Source organism: Rattus norvegicus, chromosome 7 (genome assembly GCF_021556685.1).
Source record: "Rattus norvegicus strain SHRSP/BbbUtx chromosome 7, alternate assembly SHRSP_T2T, whole genome shotgun sequence".
In the NCBI taxonomy this organism is placed as follows: Eukaryota; Metazoa; Chordata; class Mammalia; order Rodentia; family Muridae; genus Rattus; species Rattus norvegicus.
The window spans coordinates 104,665,843-104,682,046 of record NC_141540.1 but is presented as its reverse complement, the minus strand read 5'-3'; the positions used below and the strand labels follow the sequence as shown (position 1 = coordinate 104,682,046).

Genomic DNA, 16,204 nt, shown 5'->3' with positions numbered 1-16,204 from the left:
ATATTTATTTACATTTCAAATGTTATCCTCTATCCTGGTTTCCAGTCCATAAACCCCCATACCATCCCTGTCCCCCTTCTTCTATGAGGGTGTTCCCCCACCCATCAACCCATCTCTTCCCACCTCTACCCTGACATTCCCCTACACTGGGGGATCCAGCCTTGGCAGGACCAAGGGTTTCTCCTCTTATTGGTGCCCAACAAGGCCACTATCTGCTACATATGCATCTGGAGCCATTGGTCTGTCCATGTGGTTTAGCCCCTGGAAATTCTGGCTGGTTGGTATTGTTCTTATGGGGTTGCAAACCCCTTTATCTTCTTCAATCCTTTAACTCCTCCAGTGAGGACCTCTTTCTCAGTTCAATGATTGGCTTCAAGAGTCTGCCTCTGTATTTGTCAAGCTCTGGCAGAGTCTCTCAGAAGACAGCTATATCAGGCTCCTGTCAGCATGCATTTCTTGGCATCAACAATATTGTCTGAGTTTGGTGGCTGTACGTATATGGGCTGGATCTTCAGGTGAGGCAGTCTCTGAATGGCCATTCATTCAGTGTTTCCTCCAAACTATGTCTCCATATTTCCTCCTATGAATATTTTTGTTCCCCCTTCTAAGAAGGACTGAAGCATCTACACTTTGGTCATCCTTCTTCTTAAGCTTCAAGTGGTCTGTGGATTGTATATTGGGTAATCTGAGTTTTTGGGCTAATATTCACTCGTGTGTGTGTGTGTGTGTGTGTGTGTGTGTGTGTGTGTTTTGTTTTTGTTTGTTTTTGCTTTTTGGTGATTGGGTTACCTTATTTAGGATGATATTTTTTTATTTCCATCCATCTGTCTATGAATTTCATGAAGTCATTGGTTTCTTTTTTTTACATTTCTTTTTTTTTCTTTTTTCTATCTTTATTAACTTGAGTATTTCTTATTTACATTTTGATTGTTATTCCTCTTCCTGGTTTAATTCTAAGTCCCTCTACAAAGCAAATAATATGCCAAGCAACCAAAATGGACGAGTCAGCTAATTTTCAAAACAACGAGTGTATACAGAGCCATAGATAATCCTCCCGTGAATCAACTTTCAAACTACTGAAGATCAGCTCACTTTCTAAGTGCTATTATTAGAGAAATATCTTTTTGGGAAAATCTACTAGATCTTGGAAAATAAAGTAACAATTTGTTGTTGATAAAGCATGGTCTCTCATACACTTCCTGCTCCCACCGTGGTAGGGGAAGGTGTGGTTTCAGTGAGACAATCTGTCCGTTTATCCAATGGTCTAGGACCATTGTCTCACTCCAAGAAGATAGAGATACTGCTTTTGAACCCATGTTATGTAAGCTCAGGTATGACTCCACCACCTTCATTTGAAAGTATTTGTGGAATGAATCAATAATTCTATAATTATTGTTAAACAAAATAGGTTCCATTGCATACAACAGACAATGAAACCTTGCATTAATTTATAGTTTTAACCAATTTAAAAAAATCACAGTTACCAATAGTCATTGCTTGGACCCATGGAAATGAAGTTGGTAAGCAATTATAATGTATTAGAAACTTTTGGATCAATAGGTGCTGAATAGCATGTTTGGAAGAGTGCTGAATTATGAATTTAGAGGTGTAGGTCTCAATATTAGTCTTACTGTTAGTCCTGGGCACAGTACTGGGAAACATAGGTTTCATCTACATATCTCAGGGTTTTTAGAGAAACAATACTGCAGCAGACTACCTCTGCCATCATTTCTAGTACTAGCATTTTATGAGCCTAAGAAAACAAACTATAATCCTACATTATGGACAGTTTTCCTGAGCATGTTTGGCAAAGACAAACAGAGATACAATAGTGACCACACCTCAAGTAGACAATGTCTTTATGCTCAGACCCCAGGCAGGAGATGGTAATTAGTTAACAATTTGGTAGTATTTGTCTGGAGTCTGTAAGATGTTCAATTGTGTAAAACACTGGCTTTAGCACCCAATTTCCCAGAACAACTTTTATGAGCCTCTCTTGACTCAAAGATCCCATGAAAGATCATCCAGAATTATGATTCAAGTCTGGTAAGTTAATAGGAGGATCAAGAAGCCCAAAAACCATGGTGGGAAACAAGATTTTCAGTCTGGACCAAACCCTAAACTTGCTGAATTTCCCAAAATGTACAAAAGAAAGTCCAGCATTTTTCTTTTTAAAGATAATTAAAAGGAAGAATGTTGTATCTAAATGATCAGAATATTTCTCTAAGGATATAAATATTACAGTGGAGCCTTTTCAATAGCTGTTTCACTTATCTGAAGGAAACCACATAATCTATGCCTCAGTTTACCCACATATGAAATGCTAACAGTACTTTCTGGGTTGACAAGTATATTTGCCTATAAAAGCATCTTTCATACTGTGACATGAATGTTGGTAAGATTAGGAAAATTACAGAGAATAATATCCCTGTCTCCAATCTGTTATAAATATATTTTAATTTTTTGAAATAAAAATTGAATTACATCATTTTCTCCATTCCCTTTCCTACATCCAACTCTCCCCATGTTTCTAACTCTTTCCATGTTTCCACCTTGATTTCATTAAAAAAAAAAAATATATATATATATATATATATATATATATATATATATATATATATCACTCGTCTGGTAATGTCTTTGTTCTGGTCATGTCACCTGTCACCTGTGTTTGCTAAGATGTCTCTGTGAAAGTACCACTGTTTGAGTCACTGTATGATAGACCTTTATTGTGCAGTTATTTTGGAGACTGGGAGTTTATGAGAGGCATTGCCAGAGTTGTGCTGCCTCAGGAGGTGGAAGGATTCTTCTTAGCTGTACCACTATGCATAGGTATTTACTGTCTCTATAAAGTTGGGCACAGAATTAACCTTGCAGTTAATTTTTAGCTCCTGAGTGCAAGAAAGTTTTAGTTCTAGAAATATTACTTTTAAGCATTAAATAGTATCATGGTAATCTTTCTAAACTGTCTTCAGAATGTTTTAAACAGTAGGTAATTTTTTAAAGGGACAAGACTGTCAATTCTACTTGTAGGCTATCTGTATTTTAGTCTCAATAAAAATCAATTCGGACACCCAAACAAACAAACAAACAAATAAAAATATACCTGACTCAAGGAAGCTGACTAATTCAGTAATTCCTGCACACTCCCCAGAACAAGCTTGGCTTAGGGCAGGAACGGTTTTCTTCTTGTCATAGGTACCTTCTATGGTGAGGGATAGTGATGGTATTTGTGGTGGTAACTACAGAGTTTCTTTGATATGCCAGACCCCCTGCTGAAAGAATGGTTGCTAACACAAGGGTATTGAGCTTATAGAAGAAAAACAACTTGGTTGGTCAAAGAGCAAGTAAAAGGTGAAGGCACAGTGTTAGCCCAGATTTGTCTGACTCAAACTCTGGATGAGAATTTAGATAATGAAGTTCAAGTTGTCTGAAGAATTATTTAAAAGAATTTTAAAAGAAACTTAAAAGAAGTATTAAAATGTATTTAAAACAAATTGGACATTGAACTGCCTGAGGATCCAGCTATACCTCTCTTGGTCATATATCCAAAAGATGCCTCAACATATAAAAGAGACACGTGCTCCACTATGTTCATCGCAGCCTTATTTATAATAGCCAGAAGCTGGAAAGAACCCAGATGCCCTTCAACAGAGGAATGGATACAGAAAATGTGGTACATCTATACAATGGAATATTACTCAGCTATCAAAAACAACGACTTTATGAAATTCGTAGGCAAATGGTTGGAACTGGAAAATATCATCCTGAGTGAGCTAACCCAATCACAGAAAGACATACATGGTATGCACTCATTGATAAGTGGCTATTAGCCCAAATGCTTGAATTACCCTAGATCCCTAGAACAAACGAAACTCAAGACGGATGATCAAAATGTGAATGCTTCACTCCTTCTTTAAATGAGGAAAAAGAATACCCTTGGCAGGGAAGGGAGAGGCAAAGATTAAAACAGAGACTGAAGGAACACCCATTCAGAGCCTGCCCCACATGTGGCCCATACATATACAGCCACCCAATTAGACAAGATGGATGAAGCAATGAAGTGCAGACCGACAGGAGCCGGATGTAGATCTCTCCTGAGAGACACAGCCAGAATACAGCAAATACAGAGGCGAATGCCAGCAGCAAACCACTGAACTGAGAATAGGTCCCCTATTGAAGGAATCAGAGAAAGAACTGGAAGAGCTTGAAGGGGCTCGAGACCCCAAAAGTACAACAATGCCAAGCAACCAGAGCTTCCAGGGACTAAGCCACTACCTAAAGACTATACATGGACTGACCCTGGACTCTGACCCCATAGGTAGCAATGAATATCCTAGTAAGAGCACCAGTGGAAGGGGAAGCCCTGGGTCCTGCTAAGACTGAACCCCCAGTGAACTAGTCTATGGGGGGAGGGCGGCAATGGGGGGAGGGTTGGGAGGGGAACACCCATAAGGAAGGGGAGGGGGGAGGGGGATGTTTGCCCGGAAACCGGGAAAGGGAATAACACTCGAAATGTATATAAGAAATACTCAAGTTAATATAAAAAAAAATTAATCCTAGTAAATCTTGTTAGGGTTCTTGTCTACATTTATAACAATATGTAGTTATCATTCTTCTGATGTTACTAAAAATGTTGTATTCTGTTTCTGTACAATTTTATGTCTTTCACCATTTCTTTTGAGTTTTGTTTCTATTTTGATCTTGCTATCATTCTTCCTTAATTAAATTTCATTATCTATATTTGAACCCATTAAAAATGTATTTAAAACTACTATTATTAAAATAAAAATAGGTAAGGAATATGCTTAAGCATGTTGTAATATATCCGTAATGTAGTCTAACATGTTATAACATATTTTAATATAAATTATGACAGTATATGACAAGAACTGATAACTCCAGGGACATGGAAATGTTATTTATTAATAAGTAGAAAAGCAAAAGAACATAGAGAAAAGAATAATATGTGATTTCACATTTTAAAATGGCTATATGTGTTATATATATTAGATATATGTCTGAATATGCATGGTTAGTGTTTATATGAACTTAAAGATTATGACTGAATGGCAGAATTCTGGGTTATTTTTATCAACCTAGTAATTATTTTACTAATGGTTACTAAGATAAATCTTGCACTCCCCTCCATAATTAGATAAACTCTTCATCTCTGCTATTGTGTCTTTCCACATGAGATTGAAAAGAATTGACACAGGATATAAATACCATCTCCCAACAATATTTGCTCAAAAGAATTGCCTCCACACTCAGATATTTTCCAGTAAAGATTAATATCATGCTTCCTAAATCCAATACTATACCAAAATTGTCATAGCCCACTTTTTTTGATACATATAAGAGCATATATAGTAAAGTTTACATTTTATAAAAGAAAATCTCCTATAAATGAAATTAAAAGCATTTAATTAAATAATTCCCTTAGCTTTCTTCTAAACATTCTTTCCCTAAATTAACTCCACTTCAAAATTAGAATATGGTTAAATAATATTGATATATTTCAATTCGCAAGTAAAAAATTATTATGAAGTTCATGTATCCACTAAATGAAAATAGTTTAACAAATTAGCTAACAAATGTTACTATGATTTAAATTTATATCATCCAGATTTTAATGAGTACAAACTCATTAAAGTATCAGTAATGCTAACAAAATGTGAAAATTCTACCTCAATATTGATATAGTAGATTAAGTATATATAAAAAACACTATACATACTTACACTGATGCTCAAAACCAATATGACTTCTAGGAGAACTGTTTTACTCTTGAGATAAAATTTGATAGCTGCTATTAGAATATTTGTTTTCTGTAAAACATTTTTTGCTGTGTTTCATTTACTATTATCTATTTTAATTATAATTTCCAGAAACCCAATCAAGCATTTTCTCCAAACACTCAGATAAAACTGCATTTTCCCCTTCTGCTTAATATACTCTCCTCCAAAACACCAGAATGAGAGCCTGAGATTTAAAAAACTGGCTTTTCAGATAGACTACTTTGTTAATGAAGTTAGAACTTAAACATTCTGTCAATTGTCAGCACCATATTAAAGACAAATTCAACCAAGTTGATACAACCATACATTAGTTTTCTTCAATAATTGGTTCTTTCAGATATTACTCAAATACTTTCTGTACAGAGTAAATATGTACTTTCATATTTTCATCTATAAATATGTGTGTGTGTGTGTGTGTGTGTATGTGTGTGTGCATGTGCGTGTGTGGGCAAGTGTGCATGAACGAGGGTGAGTGTACTTTCTAGACTGGTTATACAGCTTTCTTCACTAAGGCCTCTTCAAGCTCAATCACTTGTATTTATTGTGAGAATTCTTTTGTTTTACATATTGAATTTGAGTATGACATAATACATACCAGGATGATGTGTGGAAATAACATCTGAGATATAATAACATAATACTGTTGCATTAAATGTTTACAAAAGAAAAATGTTTACAAAGAAAAAATCGTCATCAATATTTGTGTGTCTAATGTTTATTCATATCCATGGAAATGTGGGATTGTTAAAATGAAATTTGTTAATTTTTTAGGGAACCACTGTCCTTTCTTCTTCTGAATAATTTTGAACACATTTATTAATTTGCTTTGCAATTTGAGAAATTATGTTCACTCAAATTTTCTGGTAGAAGCTCTGATAGGTCTGGGTCAATCCTTGACAAATAATTGGTTCAGGTAAAACAGTATACATGAACCAGCTGGATTGTGATGCATAGAATCTGAATTCCAACTGGGTATGAATGACCTAATTAGACAAAGAAGAGGATTTCTTAAGAGACCCTAGGAATCAATCTTCTTACCTTTTTTCTCTTGTAATAGTTTTTCCTTTACTGGAAGATGATCTGTTTTGTATGAACTTTGGAATTCTTTTTTGTTTTAATTGGATATATTTTTATTTACAGTTCAAATGTTATTCCCTTTCCCAGTTTCCTGTCCTTAAAACATCCTATCCCATCCCCCACCCCTTCTTCTATGAAGGTGTTCCCCTTCCTCAACCACTCCCATTCCTGCCCTGACATTCCCATACACTAAGGGGTCCAGACATGGCAGGAACAAGGGCTTCTCCTCTCATTGGTGCTCAACAAGACCATCCTTTTCTACCTATGCAGTTGGAGCCATAGGTCTGTCCATGTGTAGTCTTTGGGTAGTGGTTTAGTCCCTGGGAGCTCTGGTTGGTCTGTATTGTTGTTCTTATGGGGTTGCAAGCCCCTTCAGCTCCTTCAAACCTTTCTCTAACTCTTCCAAAGGGGACCCTGTCCTCAGTTCAATGGTTTGCTGCTAGCATTCGCCTCTGTATTTGTCATGTTCTGGCTGAGCCTCTTAGGAGACAGCTATATCAAGCTCCTGTCAGAATGCACTTCTTAGCTTCATCAATATTGTCTAGGTTTGGTGGCTGTATAGATATGGGCTGGATCCCCAGGTGGGGCAGGCTCTGAATGGCCATTCCTTCAGTCTCTGCTCCAAAATTGTCTCCATATCACCTCCTATGAATATTTTTATTTCCCCTTTTAAAAAGGACAGAAGCATCTGCACTTAGGTCTTCCTTCTTCTTGAGTTTCATATGGTCTGTGGATTGTATGTTGGGTAATTCAAGCTTTTGGGCTAATATTCACTTATCAGTGAGAGCATACCATGTGTGTTTTTTTGTGATTGGGTTACTTCACTCAGGATCACATTTTCTAGTTCTATCCATTTGCCTATGAATTTTATGAAGTCATTGCTTTTGATAACTGAGTAGTACTCCACTGTGAAGATGTACCACCTTTTTTTTAAACATCCATTCCTCTCTTGAAGGGCATCTAGGTTCTTTCCAGTTTCTGGCTATTATAAATAAGGCTTCTATGAACATAGTGGAACATGTGTCCTTGTTATATGTTGTAGTGTCTTTTGGGTATAAGCTCAAGAATGGTATAGCTGGGTCCTCAGGTAGTACTATGTCCAATTTTCTGAGGAACCTCCAGACTGATTTCCAGAATGGTTGTACCAGCTTGCAATCCCATCAACAATGGAGGAGTATTCCTTTTTCTCTACATCCTCGCCAACGTCTGTTGTCACCTGAGTTTTTGATCTTAGCCATTCTGACTGGTGTGCGGTGGAATCTCAGAGTTGTTTTGATTTGCATTTTCCTGATGATAAAGGATGTTGAACATTTCTTTAGGTACTTCTCAATCATTTGATATTCCTCAGCTGGGAATTCTTTGTTTAGCTGTGTACCCCATTTTTAATAGGGTTATTTGGCTCTCTGGAATCTAACTTCTTGAGTTCTTTGTATATATTGGATATTGGCCCTCCATCAGATGTGGGCTTGTTAAAGATCTTTTCTTAATCTGTTGGTTGCCATTTTGTCCTAATGACAGTGTCCTTTGCCTTACAGAAGCTTTATAATTTTATGAGATCCCATTTGTCGATTCTTGATCTTAGAGCATAAGCCATTGGTGTTTTGTTCAGGAAATTTTCTCCTGTGCCTATGTGTTTGAGGCTCTTCCCCATTTCTTTTCTTCTAACAGTTTGAGTGTATCTGGTTTGATGTGGAGATTCTTGATCCACTTGGACATAGGATTTGTACATGGCTATAAAAATGGGTCAATTTTCCTTCTTCTACATGCTGACCTCCAGTTGAACCAACACCATTTGTTGAAAATGTTATCTTTTATCCACTGGATGGTTTTAGCTTCTTTGTCAACGATCAAGTGACCATGGGTGTTTTGGTTCATTTCTGGGTCTTCAGTTCTATTCCATTGATCTACCTGCTTGTCTCTGTACCAATACCATTTAGTTTTTATCATTATTTTATCTCTGTCATATAGCTTGAGGTCAGGGATGATGATTTCTCCAAAGTTCTTTTATTGTTGAGGATAGTTTTCGATATACATTTTTTCTTTGTTTGTTTTATTATTCCAGATGAATTTGCAAATTGCTCTTTCTAACTCTATGAAGAATTGTGTTGGAATTTTGCATTGAATCTGTAGATTGTGTTTGGTAAAATAGCCATTTTTTACTATATTAATCCTGCCAATCCATGAAAATGGGAGATCTTTCCATCTTCTGAGATATTTGATTTCTTTCTTCAGAGACTTGAATTTCTTGACATACAGATCTTTCACTTGCTTGGTTAGAGTCACACTGAGTTATTTTATATTATTAGGGGTTATTGTGAAGTGTGTCATTTCCCTAATTTCTTTCTCAGCCTGTTTATTCTTTGAGTAGAGGAAGGCTACTGACTTGTTTGTGTTAATTTTATGCACAGCCACTTTGCTGAAGTTGTTTATCAGACTTAGTGGCTCTCTGGTAAAACTTTTGGGGTTACTTAAGTATACTATCATATCATCTGCAAATAGTGATATTTTGACTTCTTACCTTCCAATTTGTATCCCTTTGGCTTCCTTTAGTTGTCTGATTGCTCAGAATTCTTATAGGTATTTCACAGAGAGTTGACTCACTTTTGGATGAAGCTCAGCTTACTGGAGACAAGTGGGGCAGTAAACATACAGATACACACATGCATGCACACCTTGGTCAAACCAACCAAGCAAGAGGAGTATAATAAAATGGAACACCTGTGCCACTACTGGTGGCAATGCACAGTTGGAAACCACCTTAGAGAAGAGTATGGCAGTTACAAAAGAACCTTAGAACAGTGGTCTCGGTTTGTGGCACTGACTCAGAAGAGATAAAATCAATATCTAAAAAACATTTCACCCTCATACTCACTGCAGCATTATTCATAAAAGCACAGATGTGGGAAAATCATAGTGTGCAAAGAAAACCAGCAGAAGAATTAAATAAGAAATATATAGAGGAATAGTGTCTACTTTACAAAAGACAGAAGTCCTGTCATGGCTAAAAATGTGGATCATCCTGGAGGACACTGAGCTGAGCACCACTCCATCTCCCTTACATATGGAATCTGAGTGCTTCAAATTGATAAGAAGAGGTAGTGATAGTTATCATGGCAGAAGAATAGGAAAAGTAGGAAGATGTTAGTTAAAAAATCCGATGTTTTACTTGTAGGATCAATAAATTTGTGTATCTAATATGCAGATGATAGTGAAAATACTGTACTGTTACTTGAAACTAAATAGGATCAAATCTTGTATATCCTTACTATATTTAGATACAGAGATGCATGGAGATACATACGCACAGTCGACAAGTGCATATGCATACATGTGCAGTGGTCACCATAAACATGATTGACATGTTGAAAAATCTGGCTGTAGAAACCATTGTACAGAATGTAGGGATAGCCACTCATCTCAGGGTATAACAAAAAGCTAAATGTCTCTTCATTCTGGCTTTTAAATTCTTCGAAGAAAATTAAATTTCCTCTCTATCTTGGCAGTTTGGATTGGGTTTTCACTCTTTCAGAACAAAAAGAGTTTTGACCATTACCATAGGAAACATAGACGAAGCAATAAACCACAGTTAAAGATTTGATGGAGTGAACTATCCAATGGTATCATCATTTCTCTCATGTCTAGAGTGCTATATTGAAGACTAATAACAAAATAGAAAGTTACAGTATTCAGTAACATTAAAATAATATTCCCATACCTCTCAGAAAACCATTTTATAAACACCTTTATTATTTTCTGTTTTTTTGTTTTTAAAATATTTAGGAAATAGTCAAGTGCAAAAAAGAATCAGAGGTGCTTTTAATTTTCAGGCACTGGATACCTATGAAAATGCCTTAGTCTCTTAATAAATTTGTTACCACTTATTTATTTAAAGTAATTTATTTCTTAAAGATTATAACTAAGGTTATGACTAAAATGAACTTCAATGGAATTGTAGTAGAATTCCAGGTCTAACACTGAGTTGCTGGCCATTTTAGCCATGTTCCTTACCCAGATAATACAGGTAACATGGATAAATTGTAAAGCACAAAATAGTACCTGATTTGGAAAGATTTTGAAGGATCACTTGAAAATACTTGGCACAAGGTCTTGAAATGTGAAAAATTCTTAGCAAGCATCAGAAATTTTAAAAACGTATGTTTTTATTGTAGGAAAACTTTTAAATCAGACCTATTGATCTGACTATTTTATGCAGCTACAATTGTTATTGCATGAGGCAATTTGAGATTCTTCAAGGGCACACCATTCCATGGAAACTCCCAGGGTCTTAAAAGCTGATAGCCTTACACCTCAAGATTGAAACCACTTGGGATAGATGGAAAGATACTCTGAAATTGTTTGTCTTTTTAATTGATGACTTCATTTATCTTTTTTTTTTTTTTGGTTCTTTTTTTCGGAGCTGGGGACTGAACCCAGGGCCTTGCGCTTCCTAGGTAAGCGCTCTACCACTGAGCTAAATCCCCAGCCCCGACTTCATTTATCTTAAGCAAAGTGCTAACTGCGTACCTCAAATGCTGTTTCTGTCCCCTCACTATTTGAAGCATGCTTCCAGTTAGAAGTTTGTTGAGACCCCTCCATGTATGAGTCACATGTCTGGCCTCTAATGCTCTTCAGTATTTTTTAATTATGCTTTCACCAGATCATTGTCTAAGAATTTTATTCATTCAGCTGCTACCTTCATTGTCCAAGAGATATTTGTTGGACACTCAATTGTGCTGGGTAATCTGAAGGAGTTATGACATCTGTGAGTGGAGAATATTATTTTTGTACACTTACTTAGGACATTGTCAGCCATTTTGCAATCACGACTGATGTTAGCTGAAATCCGAAACAAAAGTAGGATAGAATTGAGAATATTGCCTCTCTAGGATATAATGCTATAAGGAAGTTTTATGTGTGTAATCTTTACAACCAGGTGAGGAAGCTAATATCATCAATGTGACAGGAATCTAATTCATCTAGGATACAAACATTTGGGCCCAGCTGTGAGAATTCCTAGATGAGGTTAAGTGAGGTGGGAAGACCAATACCTTCAAGTGAGTATCACTTTATGTTGGGCTGGGATCCTGAACTGGAAAAAAAGAAGAAAGAAACAAGAACAGACGGAAAGAACAGACAGAAAGAAAGGAAAAGGAAAAAAGAAATGCCAGCAGAACACCAGCATCTATCCATGTGCTTCCTGATTATGGTCGTAATGTGAGCAGCTGCTTCACCCTCTTGGCTCCATGCCTTCCTTACTATGACAGATCTTATCCCATGCAGCAGCCAAAACAATTTCTTTCTACCTTCCTTAAACTGCATGGTGACAAATTTTGTCAACTAAGTCCATTTTTGACATACCATGTTTTAGTCATCAAACAGTATTAGAACTACCTAATGCTAGTATTAGCTTTATATAGAAAGAGGTTTAAATACTTGATGGTTACTGGTAGTTGCTTCCACAAATCCTCAACCACACCCAGTCATAGCAATTTGCTTAATACTTACTTTAAATAGCCATTTCTTTTCTAAGTGAATCACTATGCTGCTACTAGTATGAACTTTATATTCCAATTGCCAACTCAGATAATGGCATCAAAAAGATTCTCAATGAGGCTGCAGGCTCTATCAGTGAAACAAACTTCTCCAACTCTTTAAGAACTCCAAAACTTAAATGAATCAGGGTTACCTGATTATATACAGGATGTTTTATAATTTCAAATATTTCATAAAAGAAAGCATCTGAACTCATACAGGAAGGGAAAGTCCAATTTATTGGAAAGTTAGTTAATGTATGCTGACTAATAAGTTGACTAATTCGATCACTATATATTAGATAACATATATTATTGTTTAGCTTTTAGAAGAAGGCCAGTAGTTTTAATTTTATTTTATAAATTTTAAGATAGTTTTATCCATATTAAAACTCAATTTAAGGGGGAATTTAACTAGTTTAAATGGATTGTAACATGATCTCATCAGTAAAATATTTTTAAGATTTATATCTTCATTTTCTTCGTAGAATTAAATCACTTTTCCTTACCTGTAGGGTCTCCATCCCAGAATGCTCTCTCTCTCTCTTTTTTTTTAAGGAAGATAACTTTGTAATTATATTTATGTACAGAAAACTTAAGTGTACATTTAACCCAGCTTAGTGGCAAGTTCTTTAGCCTTTGTCTTTTCCAGCTTAGCAATGCGAGTCACAGACTTAGGACCCAGGACGTTGCCTCCCCAGTGGCGGCGGATCTTGTCATATCTGTCATTGTAATTGGTCCTAATAGCTTCCACCAGCTTAGCCAGAGCACCCTTGTCTTCCGAGTTAACCTGTGTGAAGGCAACAGTGGTGCATGTCTTCCTGTGGACCAGACGCCCCAGCCTGGTCTTTCCCTTGATGATTCAGTAGGGCACCCCCATCTTTCGACACAGGGCAGGCAGGAAAACCACCAGCTCAATGGGGTCTACATCATGGGCAATCACCACCAGCTGAGCTTTCTTGTTCTCCGCCAAAGTGGTGACTGTATTGACCCTTGCTCGGAGGACAGGTGGTCTCTTAGTTGGGACGTCCCCTTTGCCAGCAGCTTTCTTCTCAGCGAGGGCCAGCAGCCTCTGCTTCTTCTCCTGCTTTGTCTCTGGCCTGTACTTGTGGGCAAGCTTAAGCAGCTGATTAGCTGTTTGCCTGTCCAGGGCCTGGGTAAACTGGTTGATGGCAGGAGGTACTTTGAGCCGCTTATAGAGGATGGCTCTTTGCTGCTGCAGCCTGATGTAACAGGGCCATTTGACGAAGCATGTGAGATCTCTTTTGGGCTGGATGTCCTGCCCAATACCGAAGTTCTTAGGCCTTTTCTCAAACAAAGGATTGACCACCTTTTTGGCCTCTTGTTTCTTGACCACGGCGGGGGCCGAGGCCACCTTCTTCCCCTTGGCCTTCTTTCCTTTGGGCATCTTGCTCGGCTGGAGGAGAGAGAGCCAGAATCCTCTCTTTAAAGATTCTTTTCATTTTTACCAGAACTCTCAACACTAAAATCTGCTTCTTAAAAAAATGTCTTTTTTCTTCATTCTAACTCTCCACACACACACCTACATTTTGCTTTGCCTTTAGAGGGCCACAACTCTAAGAATCTTTCCCATTTATAATTGTATTGTAGTGCATCTCTCAGTAAGCCCGGCTCTGTTTTACTAACTTTCCTATTCTCTTAATCCATGGGGATGAGCTTCAGAGAAGCTGTCTCATCCTCAGTTCCTTGTATCTGCATACATAGGGACCACTGAGACACCTGATAGATGGCAAGATCAAGGGGATGAGGTTAGGATTCAGAGCCACTTTGGGCAACTCCAAAGCTGAGATGGCTAACCTTATGCTATGTAGTGTTTCCCTACAGTCTTCTACTGAGAGTATCGCAATACATAGAATCCAAGATGGTCTCTGCTTCCTCTAGAAACTTATCAAGGATGCCTTGTTTCTGCAGAGTGAGAGTTCCCTCTAAGCTACACCATACTTTTCCCATAGTGTCTCTCCTGGTGGCACACATGATTAAATGACATCTTTAACTTTTATCTTGGTGCTTTTTCCTTTTTTATTCTGGTTAGATGCCACATTTCCTTTTTTGAGCCAGGACATCTATAATGGGCACAGTGTGATCTTTGTCTCCATGGTATGTCACCACACAGGACTAGTTGCTTTATCACTTGAAGTATAGCATATGTCTAGGGTTAGCATGTGCTGAGGAATTTTCCATTTTCAACTCTTCAGATTCTTCACACTGTGTAGGCTGGGGTTTAATTTGATGTTGGGTATTGGTGTTTGTGACAAATAAAGGCTATTTTCTACTCTTATTGTTTCATTTCTAGTGTAGCCCTTGCCAGGCATGTCAGGGACCATTTATTGTGGCTGCAGAGCTGTGACCATGGCTCCTGAACCATGTGATATACATTCTCTGTTCTGCTTTTTATAGGGCAGCTGTTTCTTGGAGGATCAAGCTCAGGTATCCCAAGTGTGAGTTATGAGTCCTAATCAACTTGGTCATGCTTTGTAGCCTGGGAACAGGCTTCCCGTTTATGATTTGAGAGTGCACTTTGTGCAGCCTGTCTAGCAATTAGCCAGTCTTTGAAATGGATACCCTGTAAATACATCGATTCCTTCGAGAGCCATCACAACATCTTATCATGGGAGTGGAGGCCAAGAGTTGGTCCCGATGACAATTGCCTTAGTTTTGGCTAATAGACATGCAAACCAGAAGAAAATAACCGAGTCCAGAGAGAAAAAGCAAAACTGACAGCCATACAAGAACATGAAGATATCTATTGTTGCCCCTTAGTTCATTAATGTGTGAAAGACCCCATACCATGAAGACTTAAAGCTAAAGGCACATGCTATTTACAATATCTGAACATTCAATGGTATCTCTAAATACAACAGTGTTTATGTGAAAGAAATGTTCTGAAAAGCTTGCAGAAGACCACACATTAATATTGTTTCAGGTCTAAATGAAAACTCAATCTAAGGGAAAGTGAGGGAAATTATTTGTATAGTTTCCTCCTTTTCTTCAATCCACAGTTGACTGGTGTCATTTGATCATTCCAAACACTTACATAAGCAGGTTTTGATCAAATCCGTCCCCATTTCCTTTTCTCAAATTTCTCTCATCTCTACTCTACCATTTTTTCCTACCGCCCAACTTCATGTACTCTGTTTTTTAACTCTTGAGTCTACTTAGTGCTGTCTGCATGCGCATGTGTGTAGAATTTTGTACTGTAGCGTAAGTAGTTTCTACGGGGCTACATCCCTGAGGAAGCCCTACCTTCTCTCCCACCAGAGGCTGCCAGTCGTCAATAGCTCCTTAGCTAGGGGTGAAACTTCATCTCATCTCCCTCTCTAGCCTGCAGTCTTTCACACATCAATAAATTAAGGGGAAGCAATGGATATCTTCATGTTCTTGTTTGGCTTTATGTTGTGTAGGGATTCTGCAAACAGCCATAGCTGTGTCAGGTAGTATGCCAGTGACACTGTCGTGTCTAACAAATATTGTCTCATTGCAATGTCTACCACTTTCTGGCTCTTAGAATCTGTCCTGTCTTCCACGAGGATCTCTGAGAATTTGGGGAAGAGAATATGATATAAATGTCTCTTTTAGAGTCAAGTTCACTACAGTTTATTATTCTTTGTGTGTTAACCACTGTTATTTCCTGTTTTAGTTACTATCTGCTGAAAAGAAACTTTTCTGATGAAGGTTCAGAGATACATTACTCTATTGGTAGAAAGAGAACAGCTAAGGGGGAAGTTTATTACTAAGACCATTTAGCAGAATAATAGTAATAGGTTCCTTCCTAGT

General features: G+C 37.4%; 1 pseudogene; it reads right to left on the bottom strand.

Annotated features, from left to right (window-relative positions):
- Window positions 1-13,016: 13,016 nt before the first annotated feature.
- Window positions 13,017-13,837, bottom strand: LOC148004821 (large ribosomal subunit protein eL8 pseudogene; annotated as a pseudogene).
- Window positions 13,838-16,204: the final 2,367 nt, after the last annotated feature.